The sequence below is a fragment of the Ambystoma mexicanum genome, chromosome 12 (genome assembly GCF_040938575.1).
Source record: "Ambystoma mexicanum isolate Mex_15411 chromosome 12, UKY_AmexF1_1, whole genome shotgun sequence".
In the NCBI taxonomy this organism is placed as follows: Eukaryota; Metazoa; Chordata; class Amphibia; order Caudata; family Ambystomatidae; genus Ambystoma; species Ambystoma mexicanum.
In genome coordinates this window covers 839,651,982-839,670,146 of record NC_090936.1, presented here as the reverse complement: position 1 = coordinate 839,670,146, position 18,165 = coordinate 839,651,982, and positions in this window count along the sequence as shown.

The window sequence follows — 18,165 nt, the reverse complement described above, 5'->3', positions numbered from 1 at the left end:
TTTATATGTGGGTGGCTGTTGCATATTTTTGTGGTTTCAAGTGCGTATTTAGTCCTGTTTCCAGAAAAGCCCGACTTGCATTGTGGCGCTGTTAGACAGTGATCATAGTTGTGTATTTATAACAGTGGATACATGACATAGTACAGGCTTAGTTACAGTTGGGGTAGTAGAGAGACATGTTGTCTGGGTTGTAATATCCCAGATGTCTGGAAGGACCTAATGTGAAATTATCACTGTGGTTCATATATGTATGCATACAATATCAACATTCATGGTACATAGTCAGTACTTCACTTCTTCATACTTGTACATATTTTACAAAAGCACGGTTTTGTTTAAAAAGAAGAAGTATTTATTTTTCAGAGACATGGGCTTTCTGAGGATGTCCAATGCAATTTGGTCTTAAGGACCATGTTTAGGGAGCAGGTTTTAAAAAAGAATGATCAAATACATTTCATGAGTGAATTGTCACACATGATGTTTCTTTCCTATCTATCATGTCAATTTTCAACTGTATTACCTGACTATATGGTCTTCACTTGTTACTTATGTATGTTCTTCCCATGGTCCTTGTGTAGGTTCTGTGGTAAAAGTAAGATAGGGTTTGTATGCAAGCTTTTCTATGTTGCCTAAAGTGATTGTTAAATTTTTAACTAAGGAATAGGGTTCATACCTTAATCAAGTAGGCCCATTGCCTCTCAGATGGATTCTTGTCCTGGTATCTGTGCAAAGATATTTTCATTTAGCTATTGTGTCCAGGTGGGGATTTCTTATAATCTCATATGGCTCCATGATCCTATTTCTAAGTAGTGACTTGCCTTTCTTTCAGTTGAGAAGGCCTGCTTGGGACACCAGGACAAATGGGAAGTGGTTTCCTTTGTCTCCAGCAGCGTTTTTATATTGAAAATGGTGCCGGCATCGACAGTGTGATGACATCATCAACGTGATGACATCATTGCACTCCTGCAGCCATTTTGTTTTGTCTCTATTTAAATGGGCAATCTAGACTTGATGATGCTGCCAATGACTACAGTGGGAGTTGCTTCTATGCTAGTGGAGCTGATGCTAAATATGTGGCTAATATTATGCATAAATACCTATGATGTGATGTGGTAAGAAATAATGATAATTTAGCTAAACACTGATACAGTTCATTCGCTAATTAGCATGCAATTGGTAATGTGCAGCACTAGTCTCTATTCCTGTCTAGCTATGTTGGTCTCTCTAATAAACAACTGCTGTACAATGATTATATCCAATCACTTCCTCACTGCTATGTGGTATCTTATGTAATAATGACCAGTTTACACTTTATTTACAAAAGAAATTCCAAGTCACATATACATTTTTTGATAGAGCTATTGGCAATCTGGATGTGGTGCCATATGGTTACATGAGAGAGATTGCTAGTTTGCACGATGAACCAAATCTCTAAGCATGTTGATACATGTGGAAGTTACATACAGTTTTTGGAACATACTTCTAACTTTGTGACATTTAATACCAAGAAAAAAGGGGAAACAAACAGAAAAAAGAAACAATTATGCCAATTCATCGTTCTGCCATAGGACGACTGTATGTTGGGGTAATAAGTTAATTTGCAACGTAATTTCCATTGTTGTATTTCCGGTGTTGCATGCATTAACATATGATACACATTTATTACAATTTTAGAGATATGTGGCAACTTACTTGATAGGTCCGTGTTATGATACAAAACTTCAAACTTGGTATTTTCTTATACACTTACAGTGTTACATAGGTGAATAAATGGATGACAGTTCCATGCAGTTACACTATCAGTAGATAGACCACACCCATAAAGTTTTTACATAATATCAATGTAAATGATACAATGATGTGTACAGTGTGTAAACACTGGGCTTGCATGTTAGGCATAGTTGTATATGTGTAGTTGTGTCTAATGAAAACATGCTAAGTTGCATTCTTCATTTATTCCCACTGTGTGTAGGGAGTGGAATTTTGATACTCAAAATGTTTCTCTCTGATCTGATTGTTTGGCGATATTGCAACCCCCCTCTTTTTTCAATTTGTATCAATACTTAAAATATTATCTGGAGATATCTGGTGCTTTGCTTCTAGAAAATGTCACGTAACTAGTGATCTTGTATTTCCTGTGAGAACATTGGAGTGGTGCTCATTCCACCGGAGTTTCGCTTTTCTAGATGTTTGTCCGACATAGTTTTTCAGACCACTCACAGAATATATTTGATCATTATTTTTTAGAACGTGGTCCCTGAAGATGGTTCATAGGACCGAAATAAATTGGACATCCTAGGAAAGCCGATAGGACCTCATTACGAGTATGGAGGTAGCCATGGTGCTATTAGCGCCATGGCTGCCTCAAAACCGGGCTCCAATACCGGGGTCTGTGAATGAGGAATTACCGGGTCATACCGACCTTGGAGGAGCCAGTAATTCCTCATGCACAGAACCATTCCCCATTCCCATTTGAGCCCCCACGCGACCCGGAAAGGACGTCTGGTTTTACCAGACGTCTGTTCTGGTACCTGCAAGGGAACCTCGTAATAGGCGCTCCCGTAATGAAGGATGCCAGACTGTACCGGCACCCTTCAATAGAGGAGCGCCTATGTTGTAATGAGGCCCTATGGGCCTCATTCCGATGTTGGTGGTTGTCATGGCGCTATTTGCGCCATGACTGCCACCAATAACGGGCCCGGCACCAGTCTAGTTCAATGGGGATTTACCAGTGTAGTCCGACCTTTGCAGGACCGGTAAGTCCCCAATGAAAATGCCATTCTCCATTCCCATTTGAGCCCCGATAAGGCTCAATGGGAATGAGCAGGGCGCATATAACGGGCTGACGGAGGCCCCCACTCATGTCTCCCTGCACCCCCACCCCCCAGCAGTCAGGGGCACCCTCCACCAGGCCCCCACTCATGTCTCCCAGCACCCCCACTCCCCAGCAGTCAGGGGCACCCTCCACCAGGCCCACACTCATGTCTCCCAGCACTCCCACCCCCCAGCATCCAGGGGCATCCTCCACCAGGCCCCCACTCATGTCTCCCTGCACCCCCACCCCCAGCAGTCAGGGGCACCCTCCACCAGGCCCCCACTCATGTCTCCCTGCACCCCCACCCCCCAGCAGTCAGGGGCACCCTCCACCAGGCCCCCACTCATGTCTCCCAGCACCCCCACCCCCCAGCATCCAGGGGCACCCTCCACCAGGCCCCCACTCATGTCCAACTCATGACTCCCTGCACCCCCACCACCCAGCAGTCAGGGGCACCCTCCACCAGGCCCCCACTCATGTCTCTGTCACCCCCACCCCCCAGCATACAGGGGCACCCTCCTCCAGGCCCCCACTCATGTCCAACACATGTCCCCCTGCACCCCCACCCCCCAGCACTGTGGGGCACCCTCCACCAGGACCCCACTCATGTCCAACTCAAGTCTCCCTCACCCCCACCCCCCAGCAGTCAGGGGCACCCTCCACCAGGCCCCCACTCATGTCCAACTCATGTTTCTCTGCACCCCCACCCCCCAGCAGTCAGGGGCACCCTCCACCAGGCCCCCACTCATGTCCAACTCATGTCTCCCTGCACCCCCACCCCCCAGCAGTCAGGGGCACCCTCCACCAGGCCCCCACTCATGTCCAACTCATGTCCCCCTGCACCCCCACCCCCCAGCAGTCAGGGGCACCCTCCACCAGGCCCCCACTGTTAAGCAGAAACCTGTGCAGTTCCCTCTGGGACCACTGCAAAAGATTTAGGCCTACAGGTGTTTGGCAGTAAACTCACTTGGTAGCAGTCTGTACCACACAGATTCACCTGGTAGCTGTGGCTGAGCAGTCAGACCTCTCTCATCCCCCTCTTGGACATGAATGTGGTTGATTCCTGTGAATGTCAATGTGTTTTATGGGCTATGGGGTCTTTTACTCCATAGGGTCTCATGTGTTTTACTATGTGTGTTACACTGCACCCTCCGTGCTTTAACACTGGGGCGTCCTAGAGGATCCTCACCATAGACTCCATACCCTGGGACTAACTACTGTTTCCCAGGGCATGTAAAGTCACCATTGGCTTTACTAGACCTAAATTTACTAACAGAACTAGTACAAACCATCCTATTGTGGACGTACTAGTAGGGGTAATTCGATTACCCCTGGGTCTGTTATTCGAGGGGGCACCGTCCCGTCCCCCCTCGTCGAGTTTTGGCTGGTGGCAGTGGAAACTACTTGTTATATTCGACCCCAAATATAATTCTATGGGATTCTTCCCATTGTTGGGGGCTAATACTTTTTCCCGTTAGTCTCTAACATACCGCCGGTTTATTTGTCTTAAATAAATCTACCGGTTGGTATTTTCTGCCAGAACTCGGTTTTTGAAATGGCGTCTGTGTTCGCCTCTATAACTCCGAACCAAAGGTTGAGCCCTTTGTTCCACTTTTGGCGGGCTTCTGCACAGAAGCCCTCCAAAGTGGTGCCATTCTGTCTGGGTACCACAGGGGGTGTGGGAGGGGGTTTAGGCACCCTGGACTGAGTTGCCTTGGCAACTCAAGTCGCACTCTGGTGTGATTGGCCCAAGTGGTGAGCCACCCCGCAGCGTGTTTTGATTGACAGCTAGGCTGAATGAATGGGGGTTTTCTGCATAAAAGCAGGGCTTTTGGGACTAGATCTTCAGAAGTTGCCACAGGACCAAAGAATCCGACAAGGGTAAAGCTAAGCTGACCTGCAACGACGACACCTCCGGTGGAGCCCTGCTGAACCGACTCACCACTCCCCAACGACAGAGGAGATGTCTCGGCCGGAGAGTCTTCTTCCCCTGACTGTTGGGAACAACCACTCCCCTTTGCTTTTTCTTCGCTTCCAGGACGTAGTGGTTGAATTGCCCGTGCTGAGCACCCCGGCAACCGGATAGCCACTAACCACTGTACCGCGACCAAAAGGTGGTGCCTTGTGACGGAGCACTCCGCGGCTGGTCTCTTCCCTGGTGGTGCAACGATCTTCAACTTTCCTTCGACTACGAGAGCATCTCATCTCTTGGCAAAGCCGCGACTTGCATCCACCACCAGGAACAACTGCCCCCGCCGGAGCTGTCTCTCCACATACAAGGTACCGTGTCCGCCTGGCTTCCCTTGTGACGGTTAGCATGAGGTGTCTTAATCCTTGCTTCTCCATTGGGTCGCCTCCAAGCCTTCTTAACTTTCTGTTCTGAACTGGTCCAATCTTTCTGTGACAATTTGCGACAAAGACTCGAAGTGCATTTCCACTGTGATACTTTTTTGGGACATAGCGCCTTGCCTCTCTCCGAGTGGGCCTGGCCTCTGAACTTTGTGATCTACAGTAGACCCTGCCTTACTTGCCTTGCATTGTTTCGTAAAAGTGTTGGTACCGAGTTGGTTTCATACCCTGCCTTTTCTCTCCCGGTCTAACGAATATTAGAGTGCCATCTAGGTTAAAGCATTCACCTCTGTCCGCAAATAAGTGGTGCCGGTGAACCTAGACTTGTCGACATATTGTTAGAGGATTGAGATACTTATAGTAATTGTAATTGAAGTTGTTTGCCGTATTAGTGCCAATGTGTTTTTCATAGATGTGTTGTTATAAATAAATACCTATATATCTTTACACCCAAGCTCTGTTCCGTGTCTGCTTGTTCTATTGTGTAAATTGCCCTATTTTTGCCCTATTTTGTATACTCCACATACTGCCTAACTTTTCTTGAGAGAAGTCTGACTGCTCATCCACAGCTACCAGGTGAATCTGTGTGGTACAGACGGCTACCAAGTGGGTTTACTGCCAAACACCTGTAGGCCTAAATCTTTTGCAGTGGTCCCAGAGGGAACTGCACAGGTATCCGCTTAACACTGGTGTACAACGGTGGGATTTGTATCGAGTATACAGTTTACAGTGCTTTTCAACACTTTAGGATAACTAACCACAAAACTTAGCACTAAAAAGCAACTTTCAAAAAACATGTCTACTATGGAAGTTTACAGTCAAGAGTCCTTGTCAGGCAAAAATACTGAGAGTCTGAGAGCTCTCTGTAGGCAAGAGAATCTTTCTGTAAGAGGCAAGAAAGTAGAACTGATAGCGAGATTGCTGGAAAACCAAAGTCAGGCTACTGGTTCAGAGGAACCAACTTCTCCAGCAAATGTAGAAAACAGTGATGGTATTGATCTGAATCAAAGTCTTGATAATGAGTCAGACGAGGAAAGTGAACCTAATGAAGTTAGTCACTTTGAGCCTCTGTTTGCCTTACCTACTGTACCTACGGGGCCCATACCAGGTCCCACATGCAACCCTGCTTATTTTGAACTTGAAAAAATGAAGCTCGAGTTAGAATACAAACGGTTTTTAGCTCAATCTGAAAGAAACCAAGAGCTAGAGTTCAGACGGATGAATGCCCAGGCTGAGCATAAGCAAGCTGAGCTAAGGCTCAGAGAAATAGAACTTAATCATGAGTTAGAGATGAAAAAGTTGTCTGTGGAAAATTATTCTCTCTCCTCTGGTTCCTCTAGAGGTTCCAGTCCCAAAAGACCCTGGATGCCTAAGGAATTAGTGGGTATGTATGAACCGAGATTGGATGTGTTGGATTGGTTAAAACTGTTTGAATATAATCATGGCCTCCAGGACATCACCGGGAATGAGTTACTTCCCTGGTTGTTCTCTAGGCTTCCCCCTGTTGCGACTGATGTGGTAATGGAGTTGGGGGAGGTGGATAAGAAGGATTACGAAAGTGTGAAACCAGCTTTGATAGCTAGGTTCGGGAAGACCCCTTCCCAGTATCTTAAGAGGTTTAGAACCCTCAAAAAGCATGATGGTACCCCTTGGGCTGTTGAAAAACTTAGAGGGATGGATTAAGGGTTACAAGGTGAACCCTTATGAGGGTATGAAGAATCTTTTTATGTTGGAGTCTATTTATGATGCCTGTTCTTCTGAGCTCAGACAGCACTTGGCTGATTCGAAGGAATTGGATTCCAGGGAGCTAGCTAAGGCTGCTGACTTGTGGGTTGCCAACAGGGCTACCCATAAGGATTCTGGGGCAACTCAGAAAAAGGATGAGGGAAAACAGCCTAAAAAAGACACAAAAGAGAATTCTAATAACTCAAATTCCAAAGAGGGCCCCAAACAAAACCAGAAGGGTAAGCCACAAGGAAAACCGCAGCAGAATAGTGTACCTTCTGGTGCCAAACCGGAGGGAGGCCAGAACAAGCCACCATTCCAAAAAGCATTTGGTAAATGCTTTGTTTGTGGCTCGACTGACCATGTGAAAGGAGATCCCAGATGTAAGGGTAAACCTTCAGGGGTCCAGCTTGTCTCCTTAGCCTTCGCTCCAGAGGAGGAAGTCCAAATGGCAAGTGGAAACTTTTTACTGCTGGCTGATGAACCCATTGGAGTCTCAGCCAGTGTTTCTTTAGTGTCTCTGGGTTTGTGGGAACAACAGAATTTAGATGTCTATAACTCCATCCCTGATAATACTAAAGAGTATTATAAGGACAGTGTCCAGGTAAATGGTCAGGAGACTCCTGCCATTAGGGACACTGGGTCCAGCATAACTGTGGTGGATACATCTTTTTTCAGGCTGAGGATGTTGCTAAGGCACCCAAACGCCTCACCAAGTTAGCTGGAGGGCCTGTGCAGATGCTTCCCCAATTACCAGTTCTCATCCAGTGTAACGACATGACTGTGAAGATACCTGTCAGCATACAGAGTGAGGTACTAGGATGCGTTCTGTTGGGTAACGATTCAAAAACTCTCGGAGTTGTGTTGCATACCCCCAGACCTCCTAGTAAACGGTTACAGGAGCTCACCAGACCTGCAAGGGAGAGAACCATGAGAGGTACTCTCCAGGAGATGATGAAGAAAGATATCACTCCTGCTCCACTGGAATTGTCAGCTGCTGTCTCAAAGAAATCAGAAGTGAAAGGGAAACCTAAGACATCTATACCGAAACCAGCAGCCAGCACTTCAGTGCAGCCAACAAGGACTTCCCCTCGGTTGCCCAAAGTTACACCCATAACTCCCCCTCCAGCTGAGGCTGAGAGGGAGGTACAACCCTGTGTGGTAGAATTAGACTCTGAAGAAGAGCTAATGGAAGGCCAGGAACTCATTGGAGATCTGGATCCTGTTGACCATCCTGAGCTGCAGTCGTTACTGGCAGAAGGTGGACCAAACACGACAGACTTCAGTAAGGGACAGAGAGAATGTCCAAATCTGGAAGGTCTTCGCCACCAGGCAGAAGCTCAGCCTGAAGGGCAAGAGCCTTGGAAATACAGGTTGCACTGGGAAGATGGCCTCTTCTACAGTGAACCGACCAAGTCTGCACCTGGAGACTACAAACGACTTGTAGTACCCCAAGAGAACAGATCACAGTTCTTGCAGTTAGCCCACGAGATTCCTATGGCTGGCCACTTGAGTTTCAAGAAGACTAAGGAAAGGCTCTCTCTCTACTTTTATTGGCCGAAGATGGGGGGCGAAGTAGAAAAACACTGCAGGAGCTGCCACACCTGCCAGACCTCTGGTAAGGTTGGCTCCAAGAATGTGGCACCGTTAGTGCCTCTCCCGGTTGTGGGAGTCCCATTTGAGAGAGTAGGGATTGACATTGTTGGTCCCCTTGATCCTCCAACCTCCTCAGGCAACAGGTTTATACTTGTTGTAGTAGACCATGCTACTAGGTATCCTGAGGCAATTCCTATGAGGACTGTTACAGCTCCGGCTGTGGCTAAGGCCCTCCTTGGTATTTTTACCAGGGTCGGGTTTCCTAAGGAAGTAATCTCTGACAGGGGGTCAAACTTTATGTCCCACTACATGAAAGCCATGTGGAAAACCTGTGGAGTTACTTACAAGTTCTCGACAGCTTACCACCCACAAACCAATGGGTTGGTAGAACGGTTCAACCGAACCATGAAGAGCATGATAGGTGCTTTAGAAGAACCCCTTAAACGAAAGTGGGACCTTCTACTGCCATGCCTTATCTTTGCTTATAGAGAAGTCCCTCAGGAGGGAGTAGGTTATTCTCCCTTTGAGCTTCTCTATGGTCATCCCGTCAGAGGTCCATTCGCCCTGATTAAGGAGGGGTTGGAGAGTGCTCCTTCCCCCAAGCCAGTCAGAGTGACTGACTACGTGATAGGTCTCCGGAGGAGAATGTCGCACATGATGACAGAAGCAAGCGCTAACTTGAAAGCTGGACAAGCATTGGTCAAGCACTGGCATGATCAAAAGGCTAACATGGTTGAGTTCACTCAAGACCAGCGAGTTCTCGTTATGATCCCAACAAGGCAGAGGGCCTTGCAAGACAAATGGATGGGACCCTTCAGAGTTGTGGGTAAACTCGGAGAGGTCAACTATCTAGTGTACTTGGGAAATCCCAAGGAGGCTCTGACAGTCTTCCACACCAACCGACTCAAAGCGTATGTCTCAAGACCCGATGTAGGAGCGTTGCTTCTAGAATCATCAGAGGAAGAAGAAGAGAGTGAAGCTCTTCCTGATCTCCTCAGAGGCTTACCTTTAGATGAAAAAATTGAAGGAGTAAATCTCTCTTCAAATCTGACACCTGAGCAACAAGAAGAGTGCAAATCTATGTTAAATCAGTTTGCCTCTCTGTTCTCACTTTCACCAGGCTTGACCCCTTGGGGCCAGCATGACATACTCACTGGTGAATGTCTGCCAGTCAAAAGCAGAGGATATCGAATGTCAGAAAACGTACGGACCCACATCAAAGGTGAGGTCAGCAAGATGCTTGATCTCGGGGTAATAGAGCCAACTACTAGTCCATGGTCTAGCCCAGTTGTATTAGTACCGAAGGCCGGATCTAAAGAACTTAGATTCTGCATGGATTATAGAGCTCTTAATGCAGTCACCAAGACTGATGCCACCCTTTGCCAAGGACAGATGAGTTGGTGGATAAACTTGGTTCCGCCAAGTTCCTCAGCACATTTGACTTGACGTCAGGCTATTGGCAAATAGCCCTGACAGACCATGCCAAGGAGAAAACTGGATTTTCTACCCCCGTTGGCTTATACCAGTTTAAGGTAATGCCTTTCGGATTGAACAATGCACCTGCTACATTTCAACGGATGGTAAACCAGGTTCTGAATGGGATGGAGGACTTCTGCATGGCATACTTGGATGACATAGCAGTGTTCAGCAATTCCTGGGAAGAACATGTAACCCACCTAAGAGATGTTTTGCAGGCTCTTGGACAAGCCAATCTGACCATAAAGGCGAGTAAATGCCAAATTGGTCAGAGTAAGGTAGTCTATCTTGGACATGAGGTAGGAGGTGGAGAAATAAGGCCTTTGCTCAGTAAGATTGAAGCTGTGCAAAATTGGACAACACCTACTACTCAAACCCAGGTGAGAGCCTTCTTAGGTCTCACTGGGTATTACAGGAATTTCATTGAGAACTATGGGACCATAGCTTCTCCGCTGAATGTCATCTCCTTTCCCAAATTTCCTAAAAAGGTTAGATGGAATGAGGAGTGCAATCAGGCTTTTGAAAACCTGAAAAAGGCTCTTTGCCAAGCCCCAGTACTCAAAGCTCTTGATTACCACCAAACTTTCATTGTTCAGACCGATGCTTCAAATGTAGGAATAGGTCCGTCACAAGGCATCACCTTTTGGTCACGGTATGGGCTAGTGGCTATCCGGTTGCCGGGGTGCGCAGCACGGGCAATTTGACCACTACGCCCTGGAAGCAAAGAAAAAGCAAAGGGACTGGTTGTTCCCACCAGTCAGGGGGAGAAGACTCTCCAGCAGGGAGATCTCCTCTGTCGTTGGGAAGTGGTGAGTCGGTTCAGCAGGGCTCCACCGGAGGTGTCGTCGTTGCAGGTCGGCTCAGCTTTACCCTCGTCCGATTCTTAGGTCCTGTGGTGACTTCTGAAGATCCAGTCCCAAAAGCCCTGCTTTTATGCAGCAACCCCCATTAATTCAGCCTAGCTGTCAATCAAAACACGCTAAGTGGTGAGCGGGGTGGCTCACCACTTGGGCCAATCACACCAGAGTGCGACTTGAGTTGGCAAGGCAACTCAGTCCAGGGTGCCTAAACCCCCTCCCACAACCCCTGTGGTACCCAGACAGAATGGCATCACTCTGGAGGGCTTCTGTGTAGCAGCCCGCTAAAAGTGGAACAAAGGGCTCAACCTTTGGTTCGGAGTTACAGAGGTGAACACAGATGCCATTTTAAAAACCGAGTTCTGGCAGAAAATACCGACTGGTAGAGTTATTTAAGACAAATAAACCAGCGGTATATTAGAGACTAACGGGAAAAAGTATTAGCCTCCAACAATGGGAAGAACCCCATAGAGTTATATTCGGGGTCTAATATAACAAGTAGTTTCCACTGCCACCAGCCAAAACTCGACGAGGGGGGACAGGACAGTGCCCCCTCCAATAACAGACCCTGGGGTAATCGAATTACCCCTACTAGTACGTCCACAATAGGATGGTTTGTACTAGTTCTGTTAGTAAATTTAGGTCTAGTAAAGCCAATGGTGACTTTACATGCCCTGGGAGAGAGTAGTCAGTCCCAGGGTATGGAGTCTATGGTGGGGATCCTCTAGGACGCCCCAGTGTTACGGCACAGAGGGTGCGGTGTAACACACATAGTAAAACACATGAGACCCTATGGAGTAAAAGACCCCATAGCTCATAGAACACATTGACATTCACAGGAATCAACCACATTCATGTCCAAGAGGGGGAGAAAAGAGTCTCACTCTTGGCAGGATGGACAAAAACAAACTCCAGAAATCCAGAAAAGCTGCTGGGGGACTCAGTAGGTTAGGAAATTCAGCCTAAACAGAGAATTCTCCCTAACACCCACTCATGCCCAACTCATGTCTCCCTGCACCCCCACCCCCCAGCAGTCAGGGGCACCCTCCACCAGGCCCCCACTCATGTCTCCCAGCACCCCCACCACCCAGCATCCAGGGGCACCGTCCACCAGGCCCCCACTCATGTCTCCCAGCACCCCCACCCCCAGCATCCAGGGGCACCCTCCACCAGGCCCCCACTCATGACCAACTCATGTCCCCCTGCACCCCCACCCCCCAGCACTGTGGGCCACCCTCCACCAGGCCCCCACTCATGTCTCCCTGCACCCCCACCCCCCAGCAGTCAGGGGCACCCTCCACCAGGCCCCCACTAATGTCTCCAGGCACCCCCACCCCCTAGCATCCAGGGGCACCCTCCACCAGGCCCCCACACATGTCCAACTCATGTCCCTCTGCACCCCCCCCAGCACTGTGGGGCACCCTCCACCAGGCCTCCACTCATGTCCAACTCATGTCTCCCTGCACCCCCACCACCCAGCAGTCAGGGGCACCCTCCACAAGGCCCCCACTCATGTCCAACTCATGTCTCCCCGCACCCCCACCCCCCAGCAGTCAGGGGCACCCTCCACCAGGCCCCCACTCATGTCTCCCAGCACCCCCACCCCCCAGCAGTCAGGGGCACCCTCCACCAGGCCCCCACTCATGTCCAACTCATGTCTCCCTGCACCCCCACACCCCAGCAGTCAGGGGCACCCTCCACCAGGCTCCCACTCATGTCCAACTCATGTCCCCCTGCACCCCCACCCCAGCAGCAGTCAGGGGCACCCTCCACCAGGCCCCCACTCATGTCCAACTCATGTCTCCCTGCACCCCCACCCCCCAGCAGTCAGGGGCAACCTCCACCAGGCCCCCACTCATGTCCAACTCATGTCTCCATGCACCCCCACCCCCCAGCACTGTGGGGCACCCTCCACCAGGCCCCCACTCATGTCTCCCTGCACCCCCAACCCCCAGCAGTCAGGGGCACCCTCCACCAGGCCCCCACTCATGTCTCCCAGCACCCCCACCCCCCAGCATCCAGGGGCACCCTCCACCAGGCCCCCACTCATGTCTCCCAGCACCCCCATCCCCCAGCATCCAGGGGCACCCTCCACCAGGCCCCCACTCATGTCCAACTCATGTCCCCCTGCACCCCCACCCCCCAGCACTGTGGGGCACCCTCCACCAGGCCCCCACTCATGTCTCCCTGCACCTCCACCCCCCAGCATCCAGGGGCACCCTCTACCAGGCCCCCACTCATGTCTCCCTGCACCCCCACCTCCCAGCAGTCAGGGGCACCCTCCACCAGGCCCCCACTCATGTCTCCCAGCACCCCCACCCCCCAGCATCCAGGGCCACCCTCCACCAGGCCCCCACTCATGTCTCCCTGCACCCCCACCCCCCAGCATCCAGGGGCACCCTCCACCAGGCCCCCACTCATGTCTCCCAGCACACCCACCCCCCAACATCCAGGGGCACCCTCCACCAGGCCCCCACTCTTGTCTCCCTGCACCCCCACCCCCAGCATCCAGGGGCACCCTCCACCAGGCCCCCACTCATGTCTCCCAGCACCCCCACCTCCCAGCATCCAGGGGCACCCTCCACCAGGCCCCCACTCATGTCCAACTCATGTCCCCCTGCACCCCCCCAGCAGTGCGATTGGCCTGGGTACATGTATTTCAGGGGTGCGCGGGTAGTCTTACACGCGATTTCAGCAGGGTACGTGTATTACGGGTCCGCATGAACTTCCACACGCGATATCAGCAGGGTACGTGTATTACGGGGTTCGCGTGAACTTCCACACGCGACTGGGCCTGGGAGAGTGGGGTACGTGTATTCCAGGGGTGTGCAGGAATATTTACACGCGACTGGGCCTGGGAGAGCGTGTTACGTGTATTCCTGGGGTGGGCGGGAAGATTTACACAGTCACCTACAACGCGCCTAAAAAAAAGGTCCAATCCGGAAACACGCACGCCAGCATGAAGCAGGCGCACGTCCCGCGCAGCATAAAAGCGCACGCAAACAACAAACAAGCTCAGGCGCCAGGATGAATATACCGTTCCTAGCAGCAGTGGCCGTGGGATACCGCAGGAGGAGGAGGAGAATAGTCATGGCCAGAATCTGTAACCCAGAACCAGACTTTTTGGTATGCCTGATGAACAGGTGTATGGGAGGTACAGGTTTCCACCTCACATAATACTCGACCTGGTCAGTGAGTGGGAGGATGACCTCACATCACCCACCCTGTGCTCCCAAGCACTCAGCCCCCTGGAGAAGGTCTTCAATGTACTGCACTTCTTGGCTACCGGATCATTTCAGCGGACAAGTGCCATAGTGGGGGGGGTGTCAGAGGCCACGCAGTCACGGTGCCTACACCAGGTGTTGGCCATCATCACTGCACGCCCATCAGTCCGCAGGCACATATACCTGCCCAGAACACCTGCAGAAAGGCAGGCTGTCAGCCAGGATTTCTACGGGGTGGCACAATTCCCCAAAGTGCTAGGTGCCATTGATTGCACCCATGTGGCTCTACGTCCCCCCAGGGCATCTGAGCACATCTATAGAAACCGCAAGCACTGTTATTCCATCAACGTCCAGGTAGTATGTGATGCCAAGGGAATCATCACCTCAGTATATGCCAACTATCCAGGGTTCACCCATGACAGCTTAATTTACAGGATGTCAACCCTAAACCGGGACATGAAAGCTGGGCGGCATGGCGATGCATGGCTGCTTGGTGAGTATAAATGCCACAGCACATGCATGCATGACAGATACAGAGTAATGTCACTACCCCACTAATGATCCCCATCACCACCTCCCCAGGGGACAGTGCCTACCCTCTGAGCACCCACATGATGACGACAATTCGGAACCCCATCACGCCTCCCGAGGTAAGATACAACACAGCCCATATTGCAACCCGGGGCATAGTGGAGCGCACATTCAGAGTGCTCAGGTCACGCTTTCGCTCCCTTGACCGTTCTGGCGGGCAGCTGTTATACGCTCCCCCAGTAGTGTGCAGGATCATAGTGGCAGCATGTGTCCTGCACAATGTTGCAACACGCCGGGGCCTGGCTGTGGACATGGTGGTGGCTCCACATCCCTAACCACATGCACGGCCGCTGCGCATGGGAGGGGAAAGGGCACAGGGTGAGGCAGCCCGTACGCAGCTGGTGGCTAATTACTTCACATAGAAATCACACCCCTGTGGAGTGCACACAGCCCTGTCACATACCATCTGACAATCAATGATGACTGAATCTGACAATTATGATGAATGAAGGGACAGTCAACTGTCAGAACCATAGCAGCCTGAGATTGTTCACCTGGAAGTGTCACAATGTGTGCATCCCTACCTACACAAACACCACCACCACTTGCAAAATACAACATGAGAACAGTGCCATGTCACCCAACCCCTCTCCGGCACCACCACACAACACACCATGGCATGTCATGCTATGTGAGAGCAAACAAATGAATCCCCACAACATGACACAAGTGTCACAAAGTACAGTGTCCCTAATGGAAACTGGCCACACATGAAATGCTCACAGTAATGCAGGACCAACAACACACATTACCAAATATTTAGCAATAATACTAATCACCTACACAACCTCCAAACTACCATAAACATGACAGTACGAATTTAAAAAATTGGTAGTCTCACTACCTGATAATGCTAGCACTTCGACCACTTCCAACTGTACATTGTTAGCGCCACGCAAAAGTGTAGGTGCACTGCTTACAACTTGGACTCCAGTTCCAAAGTAGACCGCCTTGTGAAGAGGAATGGACCTGCAAATTAGGAGGATGAGATGAATGCAGAGGCACATATCAATACACCATGCAGTGTACAATACAACAACAATATGCACTAGGAATGTATGCACAGTATTGACTACAGACTGCCCACACAGCAAATGGGAGTCCAACGTCACTGTGTAATTCAATGTCACTTGGGCACACCCTTTGCAAGCCCATGGAAACGGGATGCAGGAGGGATGTGTGTCACACAAACCCAAGCATCTAACCCAAATTCAGGACAAGGCTGCATGTGCCCAGCCACAATACAGCGTATGCCCACGGGAGCCTCACAAGGCAACACACTGTAAAAAAAATCAAAAATCAAAAATGGCCATGTATGGGCCAGGGGGTGTGGGGGAGGCCACCCAGGAGGTCCGAGGACAGGGTTCACACCAAAACCCACCTGTGTGGATTTTGGGGAAAAAAACACCTCCATGGGCTCATGGCCTGCACGGCTACCCTATTGTGAGAGAATCGCTGCTGTCGCTCTCCTCACCCTCTGCAGCTGCATCAGGAAATGGTGGCACTATGGGAGGCAGCCCATGCAAAGCCCTAGTCTGGTCCTCCATGGCAGCAAGCATGCGGGTGTGGAAGGTCTGGTTCTGGAGGATAATCGTGCGGATGTCCCCATGCAACAACTCACGGGATGCCCGGACCTCCTCCCTAGTTGCCTGCATCTCAGCTGCGAGCGTATGTGTGAGCCGCTCCAGCTGCTGTTCTGTCCTCATGTCAGTTGAAGCCTCAAGCTTAACAAGAGTCACCCTGAGCTGACGGAGTTCCACCCTCAGGGCTTCCCTGTGGCCTTGCGGCTCAATAGAAATGGCTTCCCGCAGAGTCTCCAGTGCTGCCCGTCTGTCCCTGTTGGACGCCAACATGTCCTCCCTGTGTGACTGGCAAATGGAGTCTGTTGCCTGCTGTAGTTGTTCCATCAGCCTTTCTTGGGGGACAATGGAAGTGGCCACCCTATCCATGGCCTGAGCCATCATCTCAGATGATGCTGCCTGTTGGTTTGCCATACCGTATATGGATTGCTCCCATGCAGTATTGCCAGGTGGCAGGCACCACACCTGTCTGGGGCAAGGCAAACTGCACCTTGCTGTGCCGGCACTGCCTGAGGCTGCAGGACTGCATTCCCCCTCTGATCTGCTGGCCCAGGAACAGGATCAGATGTTGCGGAGTGTGACCCTGCATCCGTAACCACCAAAGGCGGACCTACCAACACTGACATCCCCATTGAGGGTTCTACCCCTGGTGCAGGTGGGTTGGACAGTACAGAATACCTCCCAGAAACACTTACCTGCGACCGCACATAGGTCTCATCATCCGAATGGAGACTTGAATAGAGCTTGGGGGAGGTGCACCCAGAGACACCCCTTGAGATAATGGTCTGCAGCAAGTGTGGGTTCTCACCCACCACCACACCACGTCCCTCACTGGTGCCCGGTCGGGCCTGAGACCCCTCCTGGGTCTGCACCATCTCCACAACCCCAGCAGTATCAACTGCGTCATCCCCTGCAAAGTCATGAAAGAAAAGAAATGGGAACAGGCATTAGCACCATGGCACATAATTAGGGCTGAGAAGCAACAGAACCAGTACATCATTGACACATTTCCCACATGACTATAACCCTCCCATGCATGCACCGTCACTGCGTATGAAGGGGAGGCAAATGGCACACATTGATGACACCAAGATGGAAGACCAACACATTTGCTGCATGCTGGCTAGCAGTGCCATCACACATTGGCCTGTGATTGGCATGTCCAATACACATACATGACACATGCCATCACACAGATGGCATGTACCATAGCCATGTCACACATGTGACAATAGGACTGAGAAATGCCTAGTGAAAGTGGTGGAATGCAAACAATCAGCCTGAATGAACAATAATACGCAACAATGTTGTGGCAAGATGACACTTCAAGGTCAACTGGCGTGAGGTTGGGCTAAATGTCTACTGTTGCCAGAAGGGATACTGCAATATCCAAATCCTGGTGCGCAGAATGTATTGGATGAAGCACATGGGTGACCCAAACCACTCAGGCACACACACCCTCACCTGGCACTCAATCAGAAGCCCTCACACACACACCATGCACATGGATGACACACACATGCATGTGCACTCACCGGACAATGCCTCGTAATCTGGCAGGTCTCCCACACCTTGGATCTGTCCCTCCGTGACGTAGGTCCCAGCAACATACGCATGTGGAGTGAGTTCAATGTCCTCTGCTGGAGACCCACCTCCAGTCACTAGAGTAGCGGCATGACTTGAGGCCAGTTTTTTCTTTGCCCTGCGCTTCAGTTCATTCCAGCGCTTGTAGCAATCATTAGTTGTGCGCCTCACGAATCCAAGGGCACTTATGATGTCCGCGATGGTCTGCCAGTGTGCCAGACATTGTGCAGGTGTGGTCTTGTATCCTGCAGTAATCACCATTTCGCTGTCATGTGCGGACACATACTCCACAAGTGCATCAAGTTCGGCTTGATTGAAGCTGGGCTTCCTTGGCGGCCCGGACTGTGTAGCTGTGTCTGGGGCATCAG